Source organism: Pongo pygmaeus, chromosome 12 (genome assembly GCF_028885625.2).
Source record: "Pongo pygmaeus isolate AG05252 chromosome 12, NHGRI_mPonPyg2-v2.0_pri, whole genome shotgun sequence".
NCBI lineage: Eukaryota > Metazoa > Chordata > Mammalia > Primates > Hominidae > Pongo > Pongo pygmaeus.
The window spans coordinates 38,940,473-38,960,805 of record NC_072385.2 but is presented as its reverse complement, the minus strand read 5'-3'; the positions used below and the strand labels follow the sequence as shown (position 1 = coordinate 38,960,805).

Sequence of the window (20,333 nt, the reverse complement as noted above, 5' to 3'; positions counted from 1 at the left end):
AACACTGGAGAGGAATATGGGAGCCAAATCATGCAGTGCTTGGTGGAATAAAAACCCTGAAATATGGATTGACAGGTGGATGGATGGAGGGAAGGAGGTGATGGATGGGTAAATGAGTAGATAAATAGGTATAAAGGTGCATTGGTAAATGAATGAATGTATGGATATTTTAATTATATATTAATTCCTGCATTATTTATGTGTTTGTGGGGATGGACAGCCTTGAACTAGAGATCAGAATATCTGAGTTATATTTGAAACTCTTACACTAAGTGTATGATCTTGGTCAAACCCTTAGCCTCTCTGAGCATAAGATACTTTAAAGTGAGGAAACTACCATCTATTTATCTTACGAGTTGATCGTGAAAATTAAGTGAGAAACTAAATATGTATGAAAATGCTTTGGAAAATGAAATAGTTCTCAAAAATAAGGGATGATTATGATGATGGTGATTATGCAGCATCACCACACAGCTGATCTCCGTCACAAATTCAAGTCAGTTTTCCAGGAGCGTTCTGGTGATACTGTTGAGGCTTAGCAGGCACACAGGCCTAGAACCCTGGTGCGAGAAATGATTCACACAGGGATAGCTCCACAGGAATTTGAGCATGTTCATTTTTCCTCCAGTCACCATAGGCTCTTTGAGGACAGGCTTTGATATGCCTGGACCCCAATTTGGGATTGTCAGGATCTGTGTAACCTGGATGTTAATAACACAGTTCAGTAAATGCATTTGTCTGTCTGTGTTGATGCAGCCTCTGACTTCCCCTGATGCTGGCCCTGATTTTGGCTTGTTGGACAGGCCTCTGCCTGCCTGTCCAGCTCTGAGCCTTCCTAAGTCAGCCAGGCTCTTTTGGTGAAGAATTAGCAATGAGCTCTCGTCCACCACTCTTTTCCTGAGCAAGGCTCCACCTGGCTCCTTGAATTGGCTTACTTGGCCTCCTGCACATGACTCCTTTATTTATCCTGAGCCCACCTGCACAGAGGTCCCACTCATAGCTGAGTCCTGGACTCAGGCTTCATCAGGGTAGATTTATTCCACCTCCCTAGGCAGTTGGTGTCAAGGATGACTTGTAAACTTGTAATGAATGAGGACAACTATAGCTCAAATTCATCCTTTTCTCGGAGACTTGGATTTCTTTAAACGTGATACTATATGTGGCCTCAAAACAAAATCAGATCTGAAAAGTCAGTAAAACTCCACCCCTGGTCCAGAAGAGGTTAGGTAAGGGCAGAACAGCTCCCCATTAGACAGCACATAAGGGCTGTTCTGCTTTTTAGACAGAAAGTGTTACAGAATTCTAAAACATCCCAGTGATTAATTAGTCATCATTTCATCCACAGCTCTTAAACCAGTAGAGCCGGTATAGCGCCCTGGCTGCTTCTCAGTGAAATATAGCCTGTCACATTTATTACAAGCATTAACAGTAATTTACCCCTCATTAATCAGAGCAGTCAGCTACAGTACTTTTCAATCATGCATAGTACTTACTTTACTAGTTGGCTGGAATATTTTATTCATCTATTAGTCTCAGAGGCTCTGCAAACAGCTTGTAAATTTAGACAGGGCTTCGCATCCTGAACAGTGTAGCGCCCTTTTTATGGCTAATTTATGGCCCGTGTTTACATTTGTGCCAGGACTCAGGCTTTCCTACTGATCAAGGTTTGAAATATGTGGCCATAAACTCTATTTCTGTATTGGTCCACAAGATGAGGAGGAACGTATCATGTTTTCCCCAGCACCGCTCTTTGTGACGTTCGTGTTCATAGCTAACGGTGATCATGTCTAAAAGCAGTACCAGCATTAACCTCCCTGGAATCAGTCATTCAATTTAATATGCCACAAGAAGACTTTTCTGTATAGTTTATTTGTTAATTGTATTTATAGTTAAAAATGTAACAGGCATTTATAAAGAAATTGAACTTTTTAAAATTTTTAAATTTAAATTTTGTATCATCGTTAATGCATGAAAATTTATTTTCTTCATAAACTCATTTTCTCATGCACATATCCTTATCAGCTTACTGATTTATAAATCAAACAACCAAAACTTAAAAATTTCTCTATATAGCCATAGGTAGAAAATTATTAAGAAAATGAGAACACATGGACACAGGAAGGGGAACATCACACTCTGAGGACTGTTGTGGAGTGGGGGGAGGGGGGAGGGATAGCATTGGGAGATATACCTAATGCTAGATGACGAGTTAGTGGGTGCAACGCACCAGCATGGCACATGTATACATATGTAACTAACCTGCACATTGCGCACATGTACCCTAAAACCTAATGTATAATAATAAATAAATAAATAAATAAATAAATTTTAAAAAATAAAAATTAAAAAAAAAAAAAAGAAAAACTAAGTACTGTATTATAAAGGACAGAACTAACGGGGCCGAACAGGGTTGCATTTATTGTCACCATCTTATATTCTGATACATGCAGAATTGTTCACTTACTATAACTTAGATTTTTGATTTTGTAGAATTTTAAATTGTTCCAGGTCCTCGCCAGTCACTCTAATTTAACGTGTATTAAATTCTGTTTCAGCACAATCCGTTTGCCAAAATGCAAACTAAAATAATTTAGTTTGGTTATGTTGCTCTCCTGATTGGCTCATTTGAATTCCCATTTTGCTATTTGGAATTTAAATCAGAGTAGAGCTTTGAATCCAAGAAAATTCCAAACGTGAGTAAGGATCAGTGATAAGACCTGTACTAATGAAAAAGAATTAAGGAAACACTGTTCTATTTAACAATGTAATGTAACTCTAGCTTTTTTGCAATAGCATTATACAACAGTTTTAGTAAAACAGCTTGGGAAGGGGAGGACTCTTTTTGTCATAAGAACGTGAGGCATCTTGGAGATTAGTGGCACACAGTGTGCTATATGATGTGTAGGGGAAATCATATGTGCCGTATTTTCCTCTAGGAGTTTCAAAGTTCACATTAATATATGGAGCTTAGCAGGTGTTTGTCAACAAACTTTGTCTTTCTCTTTTTTTCCTTTCCCTTGCGTCCTCCCTCCATCCCTCCCTCCCTTCCTTCCTGTTTTCCTCCCACATTTTTTTTTCTTTTTCCATTTTTCCTTTTGGCACTGCATCCATTATAAGGGGAACAATTATTTCACAGAACTCGTTAGGAAATGCCAACTCGAGTGAAAGAGTTGAGAAGTGTTACCCCTTCTCTAGGAAAATGTAACAATTAATTAACTTTCTGACTGTTCTCCCAGCATCCTGAGAAAAGGTGGATCTTCCACTATGCTGCATGCAATATTTCTTGTGGTAAAAATGACCCGACTGGCAAATTGCAGTTGAACAATGAACACCTCATGGGAAATCACAGCTTTGCACTTCCCTGCCACTGGTGACTGCTGCCACTGGGCATGTCTCTTGCAAAGATGCTGTTAGTTAGGCCTATAGAATTGTTACCAAAGGTTTTGGTTCTTGTGGCTCATGAACCTTCTAAGCTTGGGAAGTCTTTGCACTCTGTCCATGTGAGTCTTTTCCTTCATGTGTGAGCCCTCGCCTGGCAAGCCAGAGAAAACAGGGTCCAGATGGCTGAGAAGACTCTCATGATGACAACTCCCACAGAAGAGGGGGCCTCAGGACCGATGTCCCCATGAATGAGCTCAGGTTCCTGTCCTGTATCCCTCAGAGTAGAGAGGGGACATTTGTTGCCAATAATAGTGTTGGGAGTCCCAAGGGTTTGTTAAACTCTAAAGGCCCCATTGGGTGATACAGCTGGACTAAAAACCTGACGATCTTATCAACATGAAGAAATGAATTTCAATTCTGACAGCAAAGGACTTTTTTCCAAAGAAAATATTTTTCCAATTCACCTTGGACTGAGTCTCTGTTAATATTTTGGACTCTTTCTACTAACTTATCTCTCTGTTCTGTGATCAGCCTTGATTTTTACAACAATGCTAGGCAAGGATGTTTTCATATCCTGGCTGTGTCACTTAACGTCCAGCAGCCTTCTTTGCACTGGTGCCCTTTTTGAATCTTTGGCTACATTCTGCATTCACAGAGAAGGCCTTTAATGAATGGCTTATTTTGATGGTATGAGATATGCAGAGTCAGTTCTTTGACATATCCTGCTATTTTATGAGTAAATTCAACAGCTACAACATGAAAAATGAAGATTTGTGTAGGACTGGTGAAAAATGCCACTTGAGCTCCTGTATTGTAAGTTGGAAAATAAAACTTTTTCTTGATGAATTTGGGTGGCATCTTATGGAACCTTCAAGAGAGATATTCTCTAGGCCTGTGGGAGGGAGTAGCAGAAATTTCAAGGCCTCACCTTGAGTTACCTCAAGTTGCGTATCTCTCAACCAAAATGCTTTGGACCAGAAGTGTTTCCAATTTGGGAATTTTTTTTTTGGGGGATTTGAGAATATTTGCATATAAATCATGAGATATTTTGGGGATGGGACCCAAGTCTAAACATGAAATTTGTTTATGTTTTAAATACACTTTATATGCATAGCCTGAGGTAATTTTATATAATTTTAAAAATAATTTTGTGCATAAAACCAAGTTCTTGTACACTGAACCATCAGAAAGCAAAGGTGTCACTGTCTCAGCCATGCATGTGGATCCTCTGTGGTTGTTCATCACCACCATCCTTCTTGGCTCTGGATTTACATGCTACCAATAAGCAATCATGTTCTTACACTTATTCACATGTAAGTACTTAACAGTAAATAATAATATGCCAGAAAATAAAACAGTAAAAACTAATGTGTCCAGGGTAACTGGGAAGCACAGTAGCCTCATCGGACACCTGTATCAGATCTTAAGCAACAGCAACAGCAAACCATGGCAGCTTTCAGTCTCCACCTATGGTGCTGTGTTTTGATTAAAAGGTTACTGTACACTGAATTTTTTTAAGTAAGAAGAAACACTGGAAGTGGTGGAGGGACCCAGGAAATGGGTCTTCTAGGGATGAGGAGGCACCCTCCTCATGAGGATGCTGGATAAACGGTATGTTGTGTGTCTGTGTGTTGACTGTGACCCATCACCTGAGGGAAAGTGTAAAATTTTCTACTTGTGTTACCATGACAGCACTCAAAATGTTTGGATTTGGGAGCATTTGGAATTTTGGGTTTTCTGATTAGGGATGCTCAAACTGTAGTGTCTCATCTCTTCAGAAAATACAGAATCTTAAACCCTCACCAACATATGATTTTCCTTTCTCACAAAATAGAGATGCAATTTCAAGTGTTTTAAGACAAGAAGCTGTACACAGAAATTCTGAGCAGAAGACATGGAGGTATGATATGAGTTTGACTAGTTCCCCTAAAGAAAACAAATCATGTAACAAGACACAAAAGACTTCATAAAAGAATATTCTAGGTTCAGTGAGATTGCTCCCATTCCCTTAGGTGCCTTACAGCCTTTTAACACCCTTATTTAAGAAAGACTGGAGTTTGTGCAAATGCAGAACACTATTGAAGAAATGACCTGTAATAAATCTCCATGTCACCCTCTGTTTTGCTGTCAGAAATTTTATTGATATTTAATCATCATGCTCCTCCAAAATAATATTTACTGAACATTTCCAGTGTTGTAAGAATTCATGAATTCTCCTCCAATAGCCACAGAGCTGGATTTTTGATTCCTTGGATTTTTGCACTAGTTTATTATATTCTTGTTTGTTATGTAAATTATGAAAGAGTATATAAACAAAAATCTAAACATTCTGTGTGACATACTGAGCTGAAATTCTTTCAGAGCTTGCTTCATAATAAAACCTTCCATGTGGCTCAGGAGCAAGTAAATTAATCTTACTGTTAAATCCAGACTTGAGATTAGCTCAGGTTTTGTGCATTTGCTCTCCCAAGTGAAATAAGCATAAGGCTCTTCAATTGCTGTTGACAACAGTTTCTTAAGGAACTGGAAAAAAGCAAAAATATATTCACGATGGCATTAATAACTGTAGAATAACTCTGTATTTATAGCTTTTGACAGTAAGGCATATAAAATATATTTTTAACAGAAAGATTATTATTTGGATATTTCAAAGACATTTTGGTTCTGCCCAGCATCAGCCTGAGTCCTGTCATTGAAGTGTATTGCTATTCCCAAGGGTTTCACATTCTTTCATTTTTAAACCAGACTTGTTGTCTTAAGGTATAATATTCTAAAAAAGGTGGGATGGCGGAAGAAATAGAAACCCTTGGAATTCCTATATTAATAACCTGTGTTGTATATTTTCTGAAAAAGTCTCTCATGCCATGTTTTTGTTACTGCTATTAATTATGCTGATATGTCTGTGTTCCCCTCACCAATTTGTTATAATCTATATTCAGCACTGTCTCTGACTCTGTGGATGGAAAGATCTAATTGCATAGATGAATTAGTTATTTAACAAAACAACTAAAAGTCATTCCTGATTTACTCTCAATCCTCATCTTCTTCCCTTTGAGGAATATCAATTCATATATTTCCAAGTCTCCGGAAACGAAGTGGAAGATATGATAATATCATTTACCAGTGTGCATCAGCTTACAATCCTAAAATTCTAAAAATTACTGGTAATTAAGATCATGTGTACTATAACTTTTTTTTTTTTTTAATGAGACAGAGTCTCACTCTGTCACCCAGCCTGTAGTGCAATGGTGCGATCTTGGCTCACTGCAACCTCTGTCTCCTGGGTTCAAGCTATTCTCCCACCTCAGCCTACCAAATAGCTGGAATTACAGGCGTGCGCCACAATGCCCAGCTAATTTTTGTATTTTTAGTAGAGGCAGGGTTTCACCATGTTGGCCAGGCTGTTCTTGAACCCCTGACCTCAGGTGGTCCGCCCACCTCGGCCTCCCAAAGTGCTAGGATTACAGGCGTGAGCCACCGTGCCTGGCCTCATGCATACTATACTTTTAACTATGCTTCATTGTTTCAAAAAAGTCCAGTTTTATCCTTATTCAATATGTTTTCTAATCATCAACTTCTATCCTTTTTCTCCAGGAAGCCATTGTCACTTCCATCTCGTTCCAATTTCATGCTCCTGGGTATCCTGTGGCGGGTCTCTGTTCCCCTCTTTCCTGGCCTCCAGTGTTCCTTTGCCATTTCCATGCCATGTATTACTGAAGCCAGTGATGACATAAATCATGGCTTCTCTTGGAAATATTTTTATTTTCCATTGCTTTAGCCCTAAATGAATGGCTTTATCACTTTTTAAGAATTCATGAACTAATATATCATTCAGTGGTCAAATATTTATTAAATTTAATTTTTGAGCTCAGTACTTTGCTAGAATGTTACAAGTGTACAACAATATTTTATCTTCCCTATTCTATTTACTTTTATACCTCCTGGTGCTATTTCTTATTTTTGTATATTATAAGTGCCTACAATTTTATAGGTTATATACTAAAATATAGTGGTATACACTTCACCCTTAACTCTAAGCTTTACAGCCTTCTAAATCTTCTAAATTTTTCTTTCTACATGTGCAGTTATTGCTATTACAGACATTCCCCATTCTCTTTGGTTTTCCAGCCATATTCAAAATATGATTTTCTCTCACTTCTACCTGCATGTGAACTTTGGTCTTTGACCATTGATCATCTTCTGTTTGGAACTTCTAAAACACTCCTTTTTTTGGCAACGTTGTTGCTTTACGATTTGATTCCATGTCCAATTATCCTCTTCTAATTGTTCCTATACTTCTACTGCTGTCACACTTGAAATGGAATTGGAAGAATTAGGCAAGAAATAAAATGTGTGCATGTGTGTGTGTGTCTGTGCAAGTGTGTGAGAGAGTGGAAACTAATGTCAGTGTGATCTAATTTGGTCAATGTTGGCCATTCCTTAGAGACTCCAGATGTGTATGTCTGTGGTTTAGTCAAAATTTTTGCATTTATACACAATTTAATTTAAGAATTATTTATTGACAACAGACTACGTATATGCTAAGAACTCTATTAGGCACTCCTTGGGATAATCATTTAAATGCTATCACTACTTAGTAATAGGGAAGAACTTCGCATATGTGTAAAATAAATTTCCAAAGGAACCTTTGTGAACCTTCGAATGCATTTTGGTATTTAATGATATATGATGGTAAAATTCATGTACAATTTGTCATTTTAGCCACTTTAAGTGGAAAATTCAGGAGCATTAATGACATTTATAACGTTGTACATCCATTACCACTATTCCCAAAACTTTTTCATCATCTCCAACAAAATCTCTGTATACATTAAATGAAAATTTCTATCTTTTTACTAACAATGTCATTTTTCATATATAATTTCCTGATCTTTTCTTATTTGTTTGTCCATGTTTTCAATTAGCCTTTAATGATATTTAGTAAGTCTCATGTCTGGGCTTCCTCAGGGATGGTTTCTGTAATTTATTGGAATAATAAATGACAATTTATTGTGTTCCTTTGAACAAACTATGGCTTTGTTTCTTTGTATGTTTCCTGATATTTTGTTGAAAGCTGGACTTTTGAATATTATAATGTAGTAACTTTGTAAATCATATACTCTCCCTTCCTTTGATTTTGCTGTTTTTTTCTGATTGTTGACAGCAGTAGTAGTTCATACGTTTAGTAACTTTTAAAAATTATTTTTGAAAGATTGTGTTCTTTATCATGTGCGGTCACTGTAATCTCTGTTCCCTAACTGCTGTTCAGCTAGTTTTAGCAGATTTCCTTCAACAAGAGAGAGACAGAGAGAGAAATAAAGAGAGAGAGAGACTGAGAGAGCACAAAACAGAACACACACACGAGAAACAAACAAACAAACATCACTCTCAATCTTTGCAGATCATCCCTGTGCTAGAGAATTCTTTCAACACTTAGGAGTTGTGCATTGAGCTGAGGGATGAGTGTGATCTGAAAGCTGAGGTTCTTCTCAGGGCATCTCTGAGCATGTGCATGGCTTTCTAAAGTTTCTCTTATACAACCTGCTTTTGAATGCACAAATTTTTCAAAGAAACTCTACCTCACAGTTCCTTCAGGGCCTTACATGGCCTATTGCATGTCTCCACCTAATCTTTTGCTCCATGCATCTGTGGGTTGCTAGTGTGGCTTATAGTGTTTTTTGAGCAATGCCTACAGCTTTTCAGGCCTCAGTAAATTCCAGATTATTTGACACACAGAGGAGCACGTTGTATCTGTCCTTCAGGTAGCTCCTGGGCAAGTTAGAACAGGCATACACAATAATTTGCTAATAAACTCGGCTCTGCTCTATTCTTTCCAGAACCAGGCACCAGTGGCCCCCACTGGGAACCTGGGCTTCTGTTTTCCTGAATGCTGCCAAGTCAAGAAAGGTAGTGGAACAAAGACAAGTAAAAATGTCATAAAGCTTTCCGACCATTTTTAAGTGGTCTTTTTGTTGGCTCAGCATCCCCTTGGTTGCTATAAGCCTTTGAATGTTTTCTAGAGTTCTTTGAAAGCTTTTCCTGACCAGTTCTGTTTGCTTTTTGATGTTTGATGTTTCCGTGGGTGGACAGGAGCTTGGAGCTGCCTGTCTGACAATTTGCTGACGCCATTCCTTTCACTCCTGTCCCCTGGGTTATATTTTTTTTACATACTGAGGTATAGATACCATCTTCAGAAAATTAGATCCTGTTGGTTTGAAAGTTAAGGTGGCCTTAAGCATTACAACAAATAGGGTCCCTAAATTTTATGATTTATTAAAAGAAAATCTTTCTTATTCATATAACAGTCCAAGGGTCTAGATCAGAAGGTGGATCTCTACACATGGAGATTCACGGAGATGCAGGCTCTTTCCTGTATCATCCCAGGGGCTACCTTCACCCTCTGGGGCGGTGCTGCCCAAGAGAACTTTCTGCAGTTGTGGAAAGTCTATATCCATGCTGTCCAACACAATAGCCACTCATCACAGATGGCACTTGAGTGATTGAAGAATGGCTAGTGTGATTGAGGAACCAAATTTGTACTTTGATTTAAATTTTATTCACTTAAATTTACACAGCCACATGTGGCCAGTAGTTACTGTTTTGGACAGCATGGATCTAGGGCCTTTAAATCACCAGCATGGTCAAGGCTGGATTGCCATGTCTAGGTTCTAATAAGGTAAGAGGTAGATTGCTTTGTGGAGTCATTGGGCATGTGCAGTTTGAAAGCTGACACACATCACTTCTGCTCAGGTTCCACTAACTCGCTTGGCTCACCAAGTTGCAAAGGAGGCTGGGAAATATTTTCCCTGGCTGTTCATCCATATCTCCACGGTGATGACTCTGGAAATAGAGCAGGAGGGAACTTTTTGCACAACTAGCAGGCTTGATCACAGTTGCTCTGGTATAAGGCCCAACCATAAGTTTTTAAAAATCTTCCAAAATGATTCAGATGTTCAGTTGTGTGAACTAATGTGCCCTTGTTTATTATCTGTTAAATTGGGATAATGACACCTACCTCATGGGCTTGTGGTAAGGAATTGCTGTTACAGAAGTCACATACTGAACTGGCAGCTATTCAACAAATTGCAGCTATTAATTTCCCATTATTGTTGTTACTGATTGTAGTTTCTCAAAAATGGACAGTTTGTTCCTCTATTTCTCTGTTAGACAATATACTTTAAAAAATCACATATTTTCTAGATGCTGTAGTTTTCCAAAATTTTCTTCACATATTCTGATCCTTCTCTCTTTTTACTTTATTATTATTTTAAAGATGGGGTCTTAATCTGTCACCCAGTCTGGAGTGCAGGGGTATGATCATGGCTCATGGCAGCCTCAAAATTCTTGGCTCCTATGATCTTCCTGCTTCAGCCTCCCAAATAGCTGAGACTACAGGCACATGCCATCATAACTGGCTTTTTCTTTTCTTTCTTTCTTTTTTCTTTTCTTTTTTTTTTTTTTTTTTTTTGTTGTTGGTAGATATGGAGGTCTCACTGTCTTTCCCAGACTAGCTCCAACTTCTGGCCTCAAGCAATCCTGCCTCAGCCTCCCAAAATGCTGGGATTACAGGTGTAAGCCACTACACCCTGCCTCTTTTTACTTTATTTATTCCCCAATTAAAATGAAATAAAAGACAAAACAGAGAACTCTACTGTATCTAAATATTAAGAAGGCAAAATCCAGTATCTCTGGACTCTGGGAATGCCTACGTGAAGAATATATGTTTTTGCTCTAAGTGATACATAGTCCTAAATGGGGAGATTGACATTATCTGATAACCATGCCACAAAATGATGGTGCTATATTTAATGTATGTGCAAAGGACTGTAGGTGGATAGGACTTGGGAGAGAACATTGCTTTCCTGGGTTGATTGACTTTACAAAGGAGGTGACATTTGAGTAGTATCCAGATGGATGAAAAGTCTTGCCAGGCAGAGAAATAAAAAAGAAAAAGACGTTTGAATTCCTACAGCTCTCAGTAGAGTAGCATGCTCTGCTTGTAGTAGATGCTTAAAATTATATCTTGATAATTAGTGAAGGGATTTCAAAATATCATATATAACGAGCTGCTTAACAACCTAGGCTCTGAAACACATGTGATCCCTAGTCAGACTCCCAGAAAAAAAAGCCTCTGTGACACTAGTGAGGCCTCATTTTAGCACTTCTGAATATTCTCTCTCAGCAGCTTCTAAACATGTCTCCCACCAATTGGATGCTGAAAGAATGTCACCTCTCAGCAGAATGAAGTTGCCGCTAGGTAGAGCTACAGACGCCTAGTCACTTTACACCTCTGGACTGGCAACAAAGAACAATAACTGGAGAGCAGAATTCCAAAATCCAATAGAATGACATTAAAGGCCCTGCTTTAGACTCCAACCTATTTTCCGCAAGCCAAACAACAACACAGTTGAGCGATGGTTTCTGGAAGCCTGCTGGTGTAACAGCTAGGTTAGGCTGTATCGCAGAAAACAACTCAATACAACTTATATAAATGGATTTTCTTCAAAACTAGAGGTTTTTTTCTCTCTCTCTTTTCATCTTTCCTCTCTAGCTACTCAAACAAAATCCAAGAATGAGCATTGTTGACCTTTATTTTCTAAAAGCACTTCTTTTTGTCAAAGGGAATATTAGACCTTCTAGCTTTTTTGCATTGGGACTTTTGTTTTGTTTTCTTTCTGTTTTTACTCTTTAAAGTTTATGTTTTTCCATTCTGGAGATACAGTTACACCCTTAACCATCATCTTAACCATTTACTGTTAAACACCTACACATAGTATATGCATATATGCTATATATAGTATGTAAGTATTACATCTCTAATTTTAATAAGATGTCTATATTTCAGCCTTTAGCTTATAAGTAGAATGTTCATTTTTCCTTAAGTGCTTTGCAAGTTGAAATTATGATTTGGCTTTATAATTAAGAGTACCTGAATCTTATGTTTTATCAAAGTTAATCTGCAAATACTGATAATTTCCTTTTCTACTAGACTCACAAGTATTTTGGGGGCTGACATGCTTTCTCCTTTGTTTCCCTGAGATCATCAGCTCAGGAATCAAACTGCTTGGGTTTGATTCCTGCTCTACCAGTTCCTAGCTTCAAAACTTTGGATAATTTCTTTAGCCATTTTGTGCATCTTTTTAAAAATAAAATAGCAGCAACTATTATAGGGCTTTTGTGGGAATTAAAATCAATTAACGAATACACAATATTTAATATAACCCTGATACCTAGTAAGCACTCAATATTAGCTGTTGTTTTCTGACTATTCTTAGACTTCTAAATTCTCATCACCATAATCCAGGGAGGTGGGTTTTTTGGTAAAAATTGACAATCATATGCGACTACTACTTACGGTATCCTCTGTTTCTAATGACTGAAGTCAATACACAAATACTCAGTTATAAGCTTTTTAACCTGTATCATTAAAGGCATGTGATAGTTAATTTTATGTGTTAACTTGGCTGGCCTATGGTGCTGAGTTGTTTGGTCATATACCAGTCTGGATGTTCTATGAAGGAATGTGTTGAATGTGATTCTTTTTAAATCAACAGACTTTGAGTAAAGCAGATTACGCTCCATAATATGGATGAATTTCATCCAATCACTTGAAGGCCTTAAGAGCAATGACTAAGGTTTCTCAAAGAAGAAACTATTCTGCCTAATGATTGTAACCCTGTCTGAGTCTCCAGTCTGTCTGACTTTCCTTGTGAATTTCAGAATCAACACCGCAACGTAAACTCTCATCTAAATTTCCAGCCTGCCAGCTTACCCTATAGATTTAGCATTTACAAGGCCCTCAAATCACACAAGCCGCACATGAACCAATATGCAAATGCTCATATATATTATATTATATATATGCAGATATAGGAATATATGTGTGTGCGTATATATGTATATTCGTTGTATTGGGTCTAGTTTTCTGGAGAATGCTGATTAATCAGATTTTGGTACTGAAGTTATTCTGGGAGAATGGAAACTTAAAGGCGATTTCTCTGAATTAGTTTCAGGGTTTTAGGAATTAGTAGTAAAAAGAGCGTTGATAATCCATAGCACGAAGTGGCAGCAAATATACACAAAATATCACCATTGGATACTCCTAATTAAACACTTCTAAGAACCCAGGTCTGGCCTAGTGCGGTGGCTCACACCTGTAATCCCAGCACTTTGGGAGGCCGAGGGGGGTGGATCACGAGGTCAGGAGACTGAGACCATCCTGGCTAACATGGTGAAACCCTGTCTCTAGTAAAAATACAAAAAATCAGCCAGGCATGGTGGCTGGCACCTGTGGTCCCAGCTACTCGGGAGGCTGAGGCAGAAGAATGGCATGAACTCAGGAGGTGGAGCTTGCAGTGAGCCGAGATCGCGCCACTGCACTCCAGCCTGGGCGACAGAGTGAGACTCTGTCTCAAAAAAAAAAAAAAAAAAAAAACCCCAGTTCTTGGTGATTAGTGATCATGTATTTGATATCTCAGAACATTTTTGTCAAACTAATAAGCGTGGTGAGTGAGATTGGCTGGTTGCCCTAATGTCAATGGACAAAGTGGAGAAACAAAAGGATAAGCTCAGGGACATAAATTCTCAGATCAAGAGCTGCATAAAAGATTTGAAAGTCTCCATGTTTGCCCTTAAAAAAACTTATGTTCTGTAGCAGCAGAGCTGAAATTGCTGCTGAAAACCAAACCAGAGTCTTTTCTTCCAAGTGGTTGACTTACAACACTAAAAGAATTTCCCAACGATGTCGGGTGTCTGCTTTAAAGTGAAGGCATTTATTGGGAAGAAATAAGACCCTGAAATTTGGAATGGGGACATATGAGAAGATTCAGATTAAGGTGAGGGCACTGAACCCCTAAAATTCGAGTGAAACTTTTTTCCCGGTAGAAGCAGCCCTTCCACCCTGTCTGGGGATGATCACCCTGTTTTACCTAAGAAACCTGTAATGGTTTCCCCTGAGGTATTTGCCTTTCAAAATACTACCGATTCTTTTCACAATCTCACTTCTGCTTCCCTTCTTTACTTCTAGACCCATAACTAGACTCAAGTACAAAGTGTGAACTACGAATAGATATGCAACACTCCAAAAGAACTACACGATTGTTCAGTTTATACAAACAAAAATCCATAGAATATATGTAAGCATGGATATAAGGGTGTGTGGTATAATGGAAGAAACATAAATTAGATCAGGCCTAATGTATTGACATGGGCCTACTAAGCAGAAATTCTAGATTCAACCTTGTAGCTCACGGGGTTAGAAAAGGTTCCAACTGTTTGATTAGTTGGCTGAAACACAAACGAAAAGGTGGCCTGCATTAAATAAAGGTGAATGCCAGAGAGGCCTTGGTATACCATAGAGGAAGGTACCCAAAGGCTTAGGGAGACTGGAATGTTAGAGAGAGGATTTATTGTGTGAGACCTGCTCATCCACCCTAGGAGAGGTGGCAGGGTACACCCTTTCCCAGAGCTGTAACAGCTACACTTGGAAGGAGATCCTCAGTGTCCTTAAAGGACCCCATGCACCTTCTCTGATCCCTTTGGTTCTATTTTTCTGTAGGCCCTTGACTAATGCAACACATGATTAAACTTTAGTTCTAATGCCAGTGAACTCAAGATAAAAGAACTGGAGACAAAGATTTGTGTTTTGGGCCCAGTTTTGCCAATACTGACTGTGTGACCCTCAATCAGTCCTCCTTACTGTGCCCCAGATGTGTTCTCATCTGAACATTGAAGATGAAAATGTATGACTAGTATGATTCTGTGGAGCAAATGGAAAAGATATGCTAAGTAACCTGAGAAATGCTCTTAATGAATGCAGTTAAGTTCAGGAAAACTACCTGTTTCACCTTACTTGAACATTGATATCTAATTCTCATTTCATGATGTTCATGTTGGGTCATTCCAATAGGTTTTTGAGGTACTTTATGGATTTATAATTCAATAAATGTATATTGGGCAATTGTTTAAATAAATAGAGTCATGGTCTAGGCCAACACTGTACAACAGAAATATAATGAGAGCTACATTTAAAAAGTGAAAAGAAATTGCTGAAATTAGTTATAACAATATAGTTTACTTAACCCAATGTCTCCAAAATATTATCAATTCAAAGCTAATAATATAAGATGGTATTGAGGAGATAATTTACATCATTTTTTGTAAGATCTCCACAAAATTCAGTGCTTATTTTTATTTACAGCAGATCTTAATTTGGATGAGCCTCATTTCATATGCTGAATAGCTACATGTGGCTGTTGGCTCCTGTATTGGCCAATGGTTAGGTGTGGGCTATTCCAGTGGAAAATCCCATTGTCCCTTACTCTGCACCAGTGTACCCCACCTGTCATTTAGGCAAAATAAGATATAAATGTGGTTCCAAATTTCACAGAAAATTACTAATTTTATGTCCTATCACGAGGGGCAATAAGGGACTACATTCAAATATTACTGTTGTTTTTATCACTTCTGAGTTATAAGGAAAGAGAGACACATTTCTCTCCTTTTCTTTCTTCTCTAAATTACATATTGGAGTTAATCCTCTATATCACTTACCTAAATAATTGTGTCACTCCTTTTTAAAAATGCTGCAATTACTATGAAATAGTTGATTAAACTGTAATTTGATTTTAGATTTAACATGCAGCCTAGAGAATAATTCTTGGTAATGGCCTCTTTTTCTGATCATATGCTTTCAGTTACAAAAAACAGGTATACAATATCTGCACCATCACACATAAGTGACTCTAGTAACTGTTGATGGGGGTGTTGAAGTTCATCAAATGGAAAAGTAATCTTTGCATGTCCAATTTTAGCAAAGAACTATTTCTGGAGAATGATGCAACATTAGGACAGTGCAGAAACTATCAATAAAAAGAACTTTCCCCCAGGCCTTGATAACTGAAATGAGGTAGCTGACAGTGTCCTCATTGTTTCTGAGCTTTCTTAAAGAGCTCAAGGCCATAGCCAAAGGATACCTAAGTATAGGATTTTTTTTTTTAGCTTTATTCATGAAAGTGATTTGGAACTAAGGGGACAAAGGTAGTAAATATGGTGCTAGGACTTAACCGGAAAGAACCAAAGGGAAACCAGCCATTTCCTAATTCACTGGTTTACTTACCAAGTGTTTTGATAGGTATTTACTATGTGGAAGCCAGCATTCCACAAAGGGAAAACGGAAGTTAGAAAATATGGTGTAGTAACATTGTTCATGGAACCTAAAATCACATAACGTTAAAAAGAATTGACACAAATAACTACAGTGCAAAGCACTACAAGAACTGTGTCAATAAGAACTAGGTTGTTCAGAGAAAGAAAAGATCACTGGGTGACGTTGTAACCAGAGGGAACTTCAAAAAGGAGGGGCCATGTGAAATGGGTTGTTAAGAACGGCAGAAGTGAGGAGGAGGAAGAACGATATGGGAAATTGAATGTGAGGAAGAGTTGGAGGAGAGGTTTCAACTATTCTAATTTTCAGGAAGTCTTAACACTCTTTTTTTTTTTTTTTTTTTTGAGACAGGCTCTCACTGTCACCCAGGATGGAGTGCAGTGGCCTGATCATGGCTCACTGTAGCCTCAACCTTCCCAGGCTCGGGTGATTCTTCCACCTCAGCCTCCTGAGTAGCTGGGATCACAGGTGTGCACCACACCCAACTTTTTTTTTTTTTTTTTTTTTTTTTTTTTTTTGGTAGAGACAGGGTTTTGCCATATTGCCAAGCCTGGTCTCAAACTCCTGGGCTTGAAGGATCTGCCTGCCTTGGCCTCCCAAAAAAGTGCTGGGATTACAGAAACGAGCCACCAGGCCCAGCCACGAATCTTGAATAAAATGCTTTTCATAACTGTTTGACATGTATCGAATTTATGGCATATAACATATTTTATTCTTTTAAAGAAAACCTTGGCTCCTTTTCATAAAAAACATAAATAATAAAAAAAGAGGGGCAAAAATTGGTAAATGGAAATTTCTCTTTAATTCGAGTAATGGGTTTACCTAGAAGAGTAGGTTTATAAGTAAATTAAAAGATAGAGTGGGGTGTTTGAATACCAGGCTAGGAGATTTGAGCCTCATGTGGCTAAGTGAGACTGTGACTCCAGGCAGGTAGGTGGCTTTGGGAGGCTTGCTTTATGCCACAATCAAAGATTGATTTAGGAAAATTGTACCTAGTAGTGGCATTTATAATGAAGAAGACTATTGGCAGCAAGATTATTAAGAGTTTACTTCAGCGGACTAAGAATAAATAAATAGGGACCTGGACTAAATTGGTAACAATAGGAAGAGAGGAAACAAGGGCAAGTGAGAAGGACTGTGCAAGGAAAATGTGACTGTGTGTAAATGCAAGCACTGAGAGAGAGGTGACTGAGGTTTCAAGCCAGGAGATTGAAACACCAATACTAGAAATACAAAAGTCTTCAAATCAGTCACGTATAGTCATCCCTCGGTATCCCTAGGGCATTGGTTTCAGGAGCCCCCTGCTGATACCAAAATCCAAGGATGCTCAAGTGCCTGATATGAAATGGTATAGTATTTGTATATGATGTATACATGTCCTTTCATATACTTTATCTTCAGATTACTTATAAAACCTAGTACAGCATTCATGCTCAGTAAATAGTTGTTGTGCTACATTGTTTAGGCAATGATAACAGGAAAAAATAAGTCTGAACAGGCTCAGTACAAACACAACCATCCATTAAAAAAAAATTTCTATCCATAGTTGGTTGAATTCACGAACACAGAACCCATGGAAACAGAAGGTCCACTATGTATTGAAATTAGGATGCTCAAAACTACCCAGAGGGAAGGCTATTAGGTTAAAAAATGCCCCCCTCCCAAAAGATATTCACATCTTAATGTGAATGTGAGTGTTAGCTTATGTGGAAAAAAAAAAAGAAAAAAAGAAAAGAAAATGTTTGCAAATGTGATTATGTTAAAAATTTTGATCCAGAAGCTTATCCTGGATGATCGGCATGGGCCCTCATGTATCCTTATAAGACAGAGGCAGAGGCAGACGGCACACAAACAGAAGAGAGGAGTAGGGGAGACCCCCTCAGCAGACAGAGAGCCATTTAAAGATCCTATACTGCTGGCCAAGAAGATGGAAGAAGGGGCCATGAGACCAAAATACAGGCGGCCACTGCTCACCGGAACAGGAATGCAAGGCTGCTGTTGACGCTGGAAAAGCCAAAGCTAGGGATTTTCCTCTGGTGTCTTCAGAAGGAGGGTTGGCCCAGAGAAGCAGACCAGGCTTCTGGACTCCAGAACTGCAACAGAATACATTTGCAATTTTTTTAAGCTACCAAATTACTGGTAATTCTTTCAGGAGTCCTAGGAAACGAACACTATAAAACATCCCCGGAATGCTGGAAATGTGGAGCTGGAGCCAAGAAGAGAAGCTGAGGTCAAAGAAACAGTGGAAGATCTGGAGTTGGAGAGAGCTGTGGCAAGTGGCCTGCAGGAATAAAGAGAGGAGAGAAGAAGAAAAGAAAAAGCTTTACATGCTGTCCACATTAGGGATCAGCGGAATATAAAAGTGAGCCCAGCAAAGGAGACAGGAAGTAGATGTTGGAGACAAGAGGAAAAGACAAGAGGAAGGTGAGATTTTAATGAAGGGTGAGATTATCAAGGTTTAAAAACAAAACAAAGGAAAAAAATAGAAAAACTTTTAAAGAATTCCAGACATGGAAAACGGAGCGGCGTACATTCCTAGGAGAGTTAACACAGTACCCTTCCTAATAGCTAAAGCTAGTGAGACCATCTCCACTGTTGGGAAGAACCAATGCCCAATCACTACTGCCTGGATGTGAGTAACAGCCTCAAAGAGCTACAGAGCACTCTGCTCCTTTTAGCTGCCAAATATCAGAATGCTTGATACAGATTCATCAACACAAGAAGAGAAACTTTTAAAACTCAAAGTGAATTTTTGCTGGCAATCAATATTTAGTGAATCTGAGCTCACTTTCAGTGTGTTTATAAAAGTGGAATTTGGCAAATGAAACAGATTCAGTACACCTAAATGTTTTTCCTTATTTATTCCCTAACTGTTCCAGGTTAAATTTTTCACTCTATAAATTTTTGGAATGTGCGACAGCCAACTTTCTATCTAACTAAAGGTAATCCAAAAATGACATTTACATGTAATTTGCTTTAAACAAGGAATTTGTGTTTTTTTAATCTGTGAACATATTAGTATGATGATGGTTAGGGTACCCAAACTGGCACCCCAAATCTCAGAATAGATATTATAAGATGAAAGAACATTGATGTTAGCTCATGGCTGGGTTCCTGTGAGCACTGAGCCCTAAACTTAAATCTCTCTGATCCTTGATGGAAACTCTATAAGCTCTAAGCTCAGTCCACCTCTAAATCTTAGAGGATAAAGGAGTTGATTCAGAACCACGCAAAACACTCACTGCAAAATGTCAAGTTCTAAAAGAGAAAATCTTGTAATAAATGTATCAAATATGTGGGAACTCACAGGGTCTCTGGCTGCGGTGATTTCACTAATAATCTGGAGCAGGCTACAGGGCAACAGAACAGCTGATGGGCAGGCTATTGAGAGGTGAAGCCAGCTGGACTTCCTGGGTCCAGTGGGGACTTGGAGAACTTTTCTGTCTAGTGAAAGGATTGTAAATGCACCAATCAGCACTCTGTGTCTAGCTAAAGGATGGTAAATGCACCAATCGGCACTCTGTAAAAACGCACCAATCAGCACTCTGTAAAAAGGACCAATCAGTGCTCTGTAAAATGGACCAATCAGCCAGATGTGGGTGGGACCATATAAGGGAATGAAAGTTTGCCATCTGAGCCAGCAGTGGCAACCCCTTGGGTCCCTTTCCATGCTGTGGAAGCTTTCTTCTTTCCCTCTTCACAATAAATCTTCCTGCTGCTCACTCCTTGGGTCTGCACTACCTTTATGAGCTGCAACACTTACCACGATGGTCTGTGGCTTTGCTCC

The 20,333-nt window shown here is 38.6% G+C and overlaps 1 long non-coding RNA gene across 1 annotated transcript in view; it reads right to left on the bottom strand.

Annotated features, from left to right (window-relative positions):
* LOC134737776 (uncharacterized) overlaps positions 1–20,012 on the bottom strand; it is a 67,170-nt gene extending 47,158 nt beyond the window's left edge. The window contains exons 1-2 of the long non-coding RNA XR_010123028.1: positions 19,854–20,012; positions 18,521–18,639 (exon numbers count right to left, since the gene is read on the bottom strand). This is a non-coding gene — a long non-coding RNA (uncharacterized LOC134737776). The remainder of the gene's footprint in view (positions 1–18,520; positions 18,640–19,853) is intronic.
* Positions 20,013–20,333: the final 321 nt, after the last annotated feature.